Here is an 11,664-nt window from a genome sequence, read left to right as displayed (position 1 = left end):
GGGCTACAGGGAGATTCGTAAAACTGCCCTCACTGGTCTTGTGAGAATTTTTCAGTTTATTTATACAAGTATTGACTTTATTAAGTATCAACTATGTGCTATGCATTATTCTTGGTGCCAGTAATACAAAATAAATGGAGAGGAGAATCCTTGTCTTTAAAGTGTTTGTAGTTTGAAGAAATCAAAATTCAATCATTTCTATGTAGCCTTACACAGTTTGCTTATATGTTCATACAGTTCTGGAAATATTAAGGGGAACTTACCTTAACTTTGTCTCCAAAGAGCTTTGAGGTGGGATCGCCTTGAAGCTTAGCAAAACTCCCAGTGAAGTTTGGCAAGAGCTGGGTCTGGACTCAAAATTCTGAGTTCAGGAGAAGTGTGCTCTTTGGTGAAGCTTCCAATGAAAGAGGTGTCCGACTATGCCCTGGTCGTTCTGAAAACTGCTCTTCCATGGGCCATTTTTTTAACATAAAAGGAAATTCTAGTAAGTCCTATATCTTTTTGGAAAATGCCTTTTCTGTGTTCTGCTTTTACATTCATAACATACTATGAAATGGCTAATTTCATAAGATTGTGTTTTAAATGATTTATGAATTTATTCAAAATTTTTACTTTATCAGGATAAGATTGTTTTCTTGGGTTTGTGTATTCCTCAAGTCTTTGTGCATGTTCTGATGTCTAAAGTAGAGAAATAATCTTAAATTTGGCAACACTAATTGTTTTGGATGTGAGAAAATTTAAGCTATACATTATTAAAATGAAAGTTGATTTATGTTATTAGTCATACATATATACACATGTGTGCTATGATTAGGTTACAGGAGCTTGATAAAAATGATTATTCTAGATTACAAGACGTTCTGGGAGGACCTCTTGATGACACAGATTTTTTTCCCTGTTGCCTTGGTATTTTCGGAATATCTTACACATCATCTACTATATGTGGCTTTGTTGTAAGTTAGAGTTTGGTTAGATAGAACATTTGAACTCTGTTCAACTTGGCAATGTGAAGAGCCTGGAGTCCAGTGATTCGTCTTTAGGGCGGTGTTTGGGGAATAACAAAATATTTCAGAATCATTAAGGGTATTCCAACAGGGAATTTGGGAGTGGTTGAGATGCTTTGTGTGCTTCTAAGAAGGCAGGATGGGAGAGATTAGAAGAGGAAAATGGTTTTAAAATTTCACTCACAGATTTGTAAATATAGTCAACATTGCTGCAGGTCCATAACACAATGAAATGATTACAAATTGGTAAAAAGATGATGGCTCTTTCTGGTCTCAGTTTAATGAAACTGAGATGTTAAAACAAAAAACAATTTACATGTTACAAAGGTAGGGCTATTAATGTGTGATATTAGAGCTCTTCCCTGGCCAAAACTATCTGAAGACTTTTAAATAAAGTCTTTTAAATAAGTTGGTGATATCATTTTGATACAAATGGCGACACCACAGATCACTTCTTTATACAGATTTTCATGTAGAGATGCTCTGAGGAAGGCACTGTGAAGTCCTCGAAAGAATAAAGACCTGGTTCAGAATATGCTGGGTCAGTAATTTGCTGCTGGTTGTGTGGTGTTAGGTAAGTTCTTTAGCCCCAGGATCCACACTTATAAATTGAAGTGATTCTTCTTCTCTCATTGGCTTGTTCAGAAAAGGCTCCATGTTTTCTTCTTGCCACATCTTCCAGGTTTCTAGGAGAGTTTTGCTACATACCTAACTGATCTCCAAGATCATGTCAATCATTAAGGCCTAAAGAGCTAAAAAAAAAAAAAAAAAAAAAAAAAGAGAGAGAGGAAAAAAAAACAGTTTAAATGTTATTGTTTGTGTTAAGTAGTACATGAAAATTTAAACTCCCTCTTTTAGCTATGCCAAACAAAGAGGAATGCGTTTAACATTGAAGGCAAAAGAGTCTTTGCTCCATGGACTGTAAGGAAACTTGCATTTTCAGGTTTTGTTTAGGTGTGGAGATGTGGAGAACAGCAGGAGTTTACAATTTCTGCACATAGGGCTCAAAGGCTTATCCAGGCATTTTCAGCGTGGTTGTGTTTGAACCTGGTTGTTGATTGCTTTTCACGCAGACCTCTTTCCTACATTCATTTTTTTCCTTCATTTAGTTCAGACATTTTAACCTTTGGGTGCACATTATTGAACACAATTCTTGTGTCTTTATGGCTAAGACCATGTTTAGCAGCATTGCCTAATTCTGGATGGCAAACTCAAATGTATGTGCAGATTAAAAGTGAAGCAGGCCCTATAATACAGCTGTGAGCACTGGAGACTGGTGAACTGGGGACCTCAGTCCAGACAGCAGCCACCAGTCAATGGCTTGTTGCCGCATCACTATGTGAGCTGCCTAGTGCCAGATCTTCCAACTTTTTTGAGAGCAGTCAGAAATACAGACTTGATTTTTAAAACTGTGCAAATCAAACAGAGCCCATTGTCTGAGGACTGCTTGTTTTGTGTACTTGCATTCCAGATACAGTTAGCACCTCTTTCACTATCTGTTTCCTAATAAGGTAATAGTTAAGAGCTAGATAAACTGGGATCAAATCATAGCCCCATCACATACATACTGACTGTGTGACTTTGGAAAGTTACCTGATATCTCATTTATGAAATAGAGATGATAATAGCTCTTACCTTATTGGGTTTTAGGGAAGACTTAAATGAGCTGAAATATATAAAGTGCTTAGAATAGTGCCTGGGATGTAGTAGGTGCTCCTGAAGTGTTTAATATTGTTAGAGTCTCTTTTATATCATCTCACTAAGAGGCCACAGTCCTCTTGTGAGGCCTGGGAAGAGAGAAGGAGGAAGAAGGGAAACTACCCTTTATTGAGTACCTCCTGTTTGCCAATAATTATGCCTTATGCTTTGTATAACATTTCCTCATTTAATTCTCATGTAGAGTCTTGAGGTAGATGTCATTTGCATTTTATAGTAGAGAGAATTGAGGCTTAATGAGATTCAATGACTTGTCCAAGGTAGAACAGGGATTTAGGCTTAAGTAGATCTGATTCCAAACCGATCATTTTACTAGAAAGCCTATCACCCTTGATCCAGGGAGATCTGCTGTGAATTTGATGCTTGCTAGGAAATTGCCTTCTAAATGAATCCACTTGGTGTTATGAGAAAAACTTAGGACTGTAATGTTTCCTCCCCACCCCCTGCAAACTGGGAAGGTATCAAGAGACCAAAATGACTTGGACAAGTCCAGCTTGGTGAGTAGATGAGTTTATTAAGACTTACATCCAAAGCACTCCTGGGCGGTAGCAGGACAGCTCTAGAGATTCATCCCGCTTCCTATCTCTCATTTAAGCTAATTATTTGGCTCTTTGCGTACTGTGCCTGTGTGATGGGACTGTTTTCCTTGGTACGTTTGGGTTCTCAGAGACACCTGCTCCTCGGCTGGGCGTGACGGCCTTGGCTCACTACCTGACCTTTAAGGTTCAGGCAGTGGACATACACCCTTAGTAACCTGGTAGAGGACCCATCACACTACACTTGGAGCCAGATTAACTAGGGAGAGCTTTGCTACTCATTAACCTACTGTCCCTGCTGGGCAAACGTCAGCTCCTTGAGAGGAGGGATAGGGTCTTTTTCTATCTGAAGCTCTCAGCATATTCAGTGAACTCAAATCCTGACAAAGATATGAAAGAGGGACTCAAAATAGACTCTCATAGTTTTGGAGAGTCTGGACATAGCATGCAATGATAGATCTGGCCAGGCCAAGTATTAGCCTTTAATTCCTGCACTAAAAGCCCCTCAAATGCTACAACACTTGTGCCTCCCCTTCTAACGGTGTTCTTTATGGTATCAATTAATACAATCAAAGTAGATGGGAGGTGTGAAGGTGTGTGTGAAGGGAAGGAGGAAGGGAGCCAGAAAAGAAAGTGGGAAGCGTGTCTGTAGAGATAAGGAGAGCAGGGCTGTGAAAGGCAAAAGTCATTGAACAAACTTCCTGTCAGCTCCACAAAGTAATTTCAGCCTGGATGAACTTCCCAAATCAGGACAGAATCAAGAAGCACACGCAACAGTTTCCTTGGAAAGCCCTTTTCACCTAATTGGGCTCTGCTGAAAACAGCTTTTGTTTTTGGTAGGTGGAATAAAAGAGTATGAGAAGGTTACTCAGAATATCTGTCTGCTGTTGTAAATCACACAAAGTTTTTCCCAGTTAGGGCTTAAGTCACATCCATCTACAACTCTGAAGCAGAAAAACATGTGACTCTTTCTGCTGGCTGATGAAATGTTTTCAAAGGATTTTAATTCTTCCATCTGAGAAGTTTGAACACACAACTTTCTAGTTTTTGCTTCATTGACTCAAATGTGGTAGGAGTCAGTGGAATGACCAAAGTCATGAACTAAATGATTAATAGGTCTGTTTTTAAGAATCGAGTGGAAAACAAACAGAGAAACGAGAACTACAGTTCCCACTCTGTCCCTTTATCACTTTGCTCTCTGTCTCCCAGGAGACTGAGGGACAGTCAAGGCCGCTGAGTCACCACCTTGCTGTTCCCTTTCAGTCTCTCCAGATGGAGTGCCAAGGCCGCCAAGGCTGCGCCGCCCCATCCCGGGGGTCAGGCAGGCTCACAGATGGGCCTTTGGAAGTAATCCAGATGCAGAGCAACGCTGAGCCCATCCATCCAGAGCCAAGTGTCAGTGTCTGAATCAATTTTCAGCCAGAGCTCTTTAATAAGCTTAATATCTAGAGTCCTGTACTTCCTGGCTGAAGGAGCTCTGGCAAGTTACTTACCCTCCCTGATTCTCAATTTCCTCATCTGTGAAATGGGAATAATCCTAAAAGCTACCTCGTGTGTGTGATAATTAAATGAGTTTTACCACATGTAAAAGGCTTTGTGCAGTGACTAACACATGTTCATTAATATTGTAAATAGTAATATAATGTTTTAGAGGTGTATTGATCACAAGAGCAGGTGACTATATTTGCACTGGAAATAACGCTTTTCAAAGTGCTTTTATTTTGTGAATGATTTTAAAAGGCATTTGATGTGAGATCAGGTACTTTCATTTACCACTCCAAAAATGAGAAATAGAAATCTCCATTTCTATTATAAGCAGATTTTTATTCCTTTGTGTAAATTATCAAGATTTTATAAAGGGATATAATATAATCTTGTTCCTTGCAGGGGGGAAATGGGGTAATTATACAGCGATAACATGTAGATAAAGCAATGATTAATTAGATGGATTAAACATGATTAAAAAAGTCAAAGAGGGATAAAATCATTTTTTTTTTCTTTTTAAAAGAAGTAACTTTGTTCCATACTTACTGTTTCCATATACTGGATTGTTTCTCATTTACACTAAATGGAACACAAAATTGTCAGGCCCAAATAAAAATTTCACAAAGCTTCGTTTCTAGTTCGTACCAAAGGTGTTTCCTGATTAGTATTAAGCAGCGTTATTAATTCTCAGGGATTATCTTTTGACATTTTCCTGTATCACATTTTTGTAGGTAGGAGAACTGATCGGAATTATAGCGGCAAAGCAGAATTCAGAACTGGGCTCTGCAATCACAGATCTTTCCTTTGTGAAGTTGGGATGGAAGAGTACAGTATAGCAGAAGGCCACAGGCTTTAGAACCAAACAGATCTGTATATGAATTCTGGATATACCACTTATTACTGAGTTTTCAATGCATTGGTTATTTTAATAAATTTATGGAACAAACAAGTGGTTCTCAAAATTTATCATGGATCAGATTTACCTAGAAGGTATGTTAACACACAGATTGTGGACACCACCATAGAGTTCCTGATTCGGTAGGTCTGCTGTTTGGTCCCAAAATGTGCATTTCTAATTAGTTCCCAGGTGATGATGGGGGCCTCACTTTGATAACCAGTAGGATAAATGTTATGCAGTATGTTCGGCTTAGGTGGTAGGTTGTGAATAGCTGGTTAACTATTTGGGGCCAGTTTCCGTATCTATAACTGGGAAGAATAATGGGAAAAACCTGGCTTCCCATAGCGAATAGAGATGTTGTATAGATACACCTGACACTTAGTGGGCAGTCAATAAGTAGTAGATATTTTTCTCTTAGAGTCTGATACCCTTGGGTTCAAGTTCAAACTCTGCTGCTTGCCAACTGAGTGAGCTGTTGTGAACTCCTTGTTCTCTTGAAACATCATTTATTTGTAAAGTGGATGCTATTGACTGAAGTGTTCCTCCCTGACTCTCCCTGACAATTCATGTGTGGAAGCCCTAAAGCCTACTGTATTGGTATTTTGCAATGAGGCCTTTAGGAGATAATTGGGGTTAAATGAAGTCATGAGGATGGGGACCTCATGATGGGATTAGTGCCCTTATAAGAAGAAACACCTTCGAGCTCTCTCACGCTTCCTTTCACCCTCTGTCTCTCCGTACCACCCCCACCCCTCCACCATGTGAGGACACAGTGAGGAGGTTGTTGTTTGCAAGCCAGGAAGAAAACCCTCACCAGGAACCAAATCAGCTGGCACCTTGATCTCATACTTTCTGGCTTCCAGAACTGTGAGAAATAAATTTCTGTTGCTTAAGACACTCAGTCTATGGTATTTTGTTATGGCAATTCTAGCTGACTAATACAGTGGAGATAATTCTACCCTGTAAATTATGGACGTAGTGAGATACTGTGCATACAGCACTCAGAACAGAACTGGCTTCTTGTAGTGATGGTAGCTAATGAATGTTAGTGTTGTTATTTAATAAGAACAATTGCCATTCTGTCCTTACTTCCAATTTCTTTGCAGGATTTCTCCTCATGTAAACTTTGCTAAGTACTTTCCAAATCTGATGGTCAACTATTGTGGGGCATGTGGATGAGATAAGAAGTGAGGGCTAATTTAAGTCATTGCCTTTTCACTTTGTTGCTACAAATTAATTTCTGTCTCAGCATCTCATCTTGGGACCTCCCCATATTTATATAAGAACAAAATGGTATCAAACATTTTTATGTGTTCAGCCTATTCAAGAGAGTAAGCCATCTTGTATGGCTCATTTTTGTGACATTCCATTTTTCAGAGCACATTGGTCAGTTGTCTCCTGGGTGGTATCTTGCACATGTGTTTCCCATTAAAGTAGCAACTAAAGAGTGGCAACTGTGAATCTTTTCTGGCTGGTGTTCATGTTCCCTTTTCTTCTGTAATTAGCTTGGGGTGGACGTTTTTGGAGGAAGGGAGGGGGAGGCTTATTTATGAATTGAAAATTGGACTTGATGCATATGACACTGGGTTATATTGCTTAAACTAGCTATGATGAGATTTTCTCCTGGTTCTCTCTCTCTCACTAAAATCTCTTCATGTATAAGTAGAGTCCTCAAGGCCTTATGCTTCTACAATGTTAAGCACTTAATTTTGTTTTAAAAATCACATTAAAATACGAAAGACTTAATTGAAGCTTTAAAAGTAAAAAGAAAGAAATGAAGTCAAATGCCTCTGATTATTTTAAGAACAATATTTTGTCATGGTGAATAACTATTGGAATCCCCTCAACACAAGTAAACAAGCTGTTGGGGGTCATTTTAATAATTTTTGTATTTTTTACTTATCAAAAAGACATTATGCATAGCCACTCTGTAAAAAGTTTGGCAATTTCTTATAGACATACGTGTAGGATGTGACCCAGCAATCCCACTTCTAGGTATTTACCCAGGAGAATAAAAAGTTATACTCACAACATAACTTGTACATAAATGTTTATAGCAGCTCATTTGTAATTGCTAAAAACTGAAAATAACTACGTGTCCTTCAATGGGTGAATGGATAAACAAACTGTGGTATATCCATATAACAGAGTATCACCTAGCAATAAAAAGGACAGATTATTGAGACGTGGAACAACTTAGATGGATCTCAAAGGTATTTGGCTGAGTGAAAAGTTACATGACAAAAGTTATGTGACATTCTTGACAAGACAAAACTACAGTGACAGAGAACAGACCAGTGGTTTGCTAGTGCTTAAAGTAGGAGAGGGACTGTAAAGTAGTAATGTCAGACAATTTTTGGGGTGCTAGAATTATTACCCTGACTGCAGTGTTGGTTCCATGAGTCTATACCTGTAGTAAGATTCATAAAACTATACACCAAAATAAGTCAATTTTACTGTGTTAATTTAACAAATAATTTATGGTTTTAGGGGGAATAGAGAAAGACATGATGTCTCTTTCAGGAATTTAATGACATCCCAGTATGGTAGGCAGTGAGGTTTTAAACGTGTGTTGAGTTGAATCTATTATGGAATTTCTGTGCAGGTTGGAAATGTCAGGAAGACATTTATTTTTGCTTGCTGTGCATAATGAAGGAATGAAGGAAGGATGGGTTCAATTTTACCTTTGGTTTCACATATAACAACCAGAAATCATAGGATAATATAATGAGTTAACAATACTCATAAATTTCTTTTTGAAATCTCTAAACCTCATCACTTATTAACTTTCTGATCTCCACTGCATTTCAGAAATGAATTGCATCTGGATTCTGAGTCTGAGATGCCCGAGATGGGAAGTGGTTGGGTCAAAAGTGGGAGTTCACCTTCCTTTATACAGCACATCAGCTCTTCATATCCTACCATCTGAAACTAATTTGTTGTACGTAATTTATTCCATAAAGTTGCTGGAATAAACAATGCATGCAAAGCTCCTTAGATATGTATTCAGCAGGGACCTACTTGGCTGTCTGTGATTTTCAGCTCTCTCAGTGCTTTCAGATGTACCATCCAGCACTTAGGATGTCATGTGGGTTCTCAGAGGGCCTATTATGTATAAACTAGGGTACTTGTGTGGGTGGTTTGCTATCTGTAATTGACACGACATGGGCCATGGTCCCCATTCCCGAGTTGTTCCTCTGTCTGGTTCAGTGAGGTAGTAATGGGGAACAGACATGCCCATCCTGTACCTCTGGTCCAGATAAATACAGCAGGATTGGGATTGTTTGGTCAAATGTGTGAGAAGTTACAGTGTGGTTTGTCATTTGTCTCCCAGGAAATGAAAGGCACCTCAGATGGTGCATTTTTCACTGTGGAAATTAGTTTCTGGGTGTAGCCCAGCTTCACTTCTGTGATGTGGATGCAAAAGCATTTTATAAAGTTCCTCATAAATGCTTCCACCTCTCATCCTTAATGCTGTGAGCTTTGCTGGGTGATGGCATGATATAGAGAATAAGACACAGTTGACTTCACAGCCCTCACAAATTTCTTTATAGTCCTTCCAACACAGCACTCTGAAACTACACATTTCAAGTTTCATTTTGCCTCTTTCAAAGAGGGTCTGTCCTAGAGCCACTATGGGCCACTTACAGTGTTCTTTCTCTCAAAAATCCAAATTTTCATTTTGTGCCCATAATTTCAAAGCAGCAGGCTTAAATGATTCCCTTCTGAATCCTATTCCATCATAGTCACTTTAAGATAGAAAGTACAGATAATTACAGAATATCTTAGAATAGTTGTCAGTTCTACACCTATTGTCTTGAGTTTCTCCTTGTAGCAAAAGAATTGTCCCCTCTGCAGGAATCATACTTGAAGGACTCATACTTGAACTTTGGTACGTGGTTTTCTCTTGCCTTATATTTCTGGAGGCCAGAAGTCCTTATGTTATAGAGAAATATTTTGTGAGCTTCTTCTATGTACCAGGAACTGTTCTAAGTACTGAAGAAATAAGACAAAGTCACAGGCTTTGTGGAGTGGGGGAAGAAAGGGGATGGACAAGGAAATAAAAAGATAATTTCAGAGCCTGTGAAATACTGGGAAGGAAATAAAATATGCAGTAATATAGTGATTGTAGGGGTGGAGAGAGTGCATTATTTTAGATGACAGGTGGCCATGGAAGGCTGCTTTGAAGAGGTCACGTTTGAGCTGAGTCCAGAAACAAGCCAATGCAAAGATTGAAGAAAGAACATTATAGAGGAGGAGGCTGTTTATGCATCAGGCAATACAGGCAGTTTTCATGTTTGAGGGGTGGAGGTCTCACTATTATACCTAATAATCATCATAACAATAAATACCTAATAATAATAAACAATTAACTGTTCCCTCTCCTTAAAACCCTGGGCTGGGTAGGTTTGAAGGTCCTGGTGTCTAATACAGGATTACTTCTACCAGGGAACATATGTCACAATTCTGTTAAATTGGGGACTACCGTAGTCCCTGCTTCTGTAGCTGGTCATAAGTCCTATCTTGATCATCATTACATTAATTCTATGTTCCACCTATTCCATGTTCCCTTGCCCTCTGCCAGAATCTTGGCTGGTCAGAATTTTTTACTTGGTGGGGTTAATCTAACCTTATGCCTATGGGATACAAGTTCCTAGTGATCTTATCTTTATTAGGTTACCGCAATTTCCCATTGATGAGTATTTTTGGGCATAGGACTACTGAGCTGTGTACCACGAAATCCCCTGGCTCCCAGACACGGTCTTCCTTGCCTCTACTGTGCTGCAGCAATCTGATTTACCCTTGGTAACTGAGGTGTACTTGCAACTGCCTTGCCCAGTACACCTTGCCTGCTAGTGGTATTAGGAGCCCCAAGGAGTCTCAGCTTCCAATTGAACAGAACAATGTTTGGATATTAACTGTTTTCTTTCCTTCCCTTTTTCTGCTACTTCATTTGAAAGGCATCAGTGGTGACTAACTTCATTTGCTGTGGAGAGATTTCTTTGATCAGAAGCAGTACTATGTGGGATACCATGATGGTGGATAAGGCATTCTGTAGGATGATCATTTTGATGGAAGCAATGCATACAGAGGAGGAAAATCCAGATCCAGAGTAAGGGATAACTGCAGTAAGGACCAAACACAGCTCATTCCATGAAGAAAGAGGTCCAGTGTAACCAACCTGCTACCGGGTAGCTGACTGATTACTCAGGGAATGGTGTCATATAGGGGAATTGGTGTTGGTCTCTGCTGGCAGATTGGGCACTCAGTGGTGACCATGGTTGGCTTGCCCTTGGGAAGTAGAAATGCCTGTTGCTGGGCCCATGCATACCCCCATATTGCCATCATGGTCACTGTTCATGAGCCCACTGGGTGATGACAGAGGTGCTTGGGGAAAGAGGCTGACTGGTATCTGTAGAACAGGTCATCTTATCCACTTGATTATCAAAATCCTCTTCTGCTGAGGTCACCCTTTGATGAGCATTCGTATAAAACACAAATATTTTTACATATTTTTGCCCACTGAGAGAGATCTATTCATATTCCTCTCTCCAAATTTGTTACCAATTTTCCAATCATGTTCCTTTTAAGCTCTTGAGCATCCCGATAAACTATTAGCTATAGCCATTCACATTGTACATAGTTGTACATCTGGCCATGTTTCTTAGTAAGCAAAGTGCACAACTAGGTATTCTTCTCACTGGGCAGATTTCCCTTCACCACTGTCCTTCAGGGATATCTCACAAAAAGCACTCAGTAAATGAGTGAGAATAACATGCCCAAATAAGAAATACATTGCCTTCAAAATCCAAAGAGGCCCAACAGGCATTATGCCTCTTTCTTGGTTGTAGGTGGGGTCAGATGCACCTTGGAAGGGATATCACAACATGCCCCACAACACTGGACCCCTAGAAATTTCACTGAGGTAGAAGGCCCCTGAATTTTTGTCAGTTTATTTTCTACCCTCTTATATGCAAATGTCTTACCAGTAAGTGGTAGAGTAGTTGCTACTTCTTGCTCACTA

The 11,664-nt window shown here is 39.4% G+C and overlaps 1 long non-coding RNA gene across 1 annotated transcript in view; it reads right to left on the bottom strand.

The window, feature by feature from the left end:
- Window positions 1-663: 663 nt before the first annotated feature.
- Window positions 664-11,664, bottom strand: part of LOC123568379 (uncharacterized) — an 85,026-nt gene continuing 74,025 nt past the window's right edge. The window contains exon 3 of the long non-coding RNA XR_006691699.2: window positions 664-1,756. This is a non-coding gene — a long non-coding RNA (uncharacterized lncRNA). The remainder of the gene's footprint in view (window positions 1,757-11,664) is intronic.

Source organism: Macaca fascicularis, chromosome 13, assembly GCF_037993035.2.
Source record: "Macaca fascicularis isolate 582-1 chromosome 13, T2T-MFA8v1.1".
NCBI classification, from domain to species: domain Eukaryota; kingdom Metazoa; phylum Chordata; class Mammalia; order Primates; family Cercopithecidae; genus Macaca; species Macaca fascicularis.
This window is presented reverse-complemented; position numbering and strand designations above follow the sequence as displayed.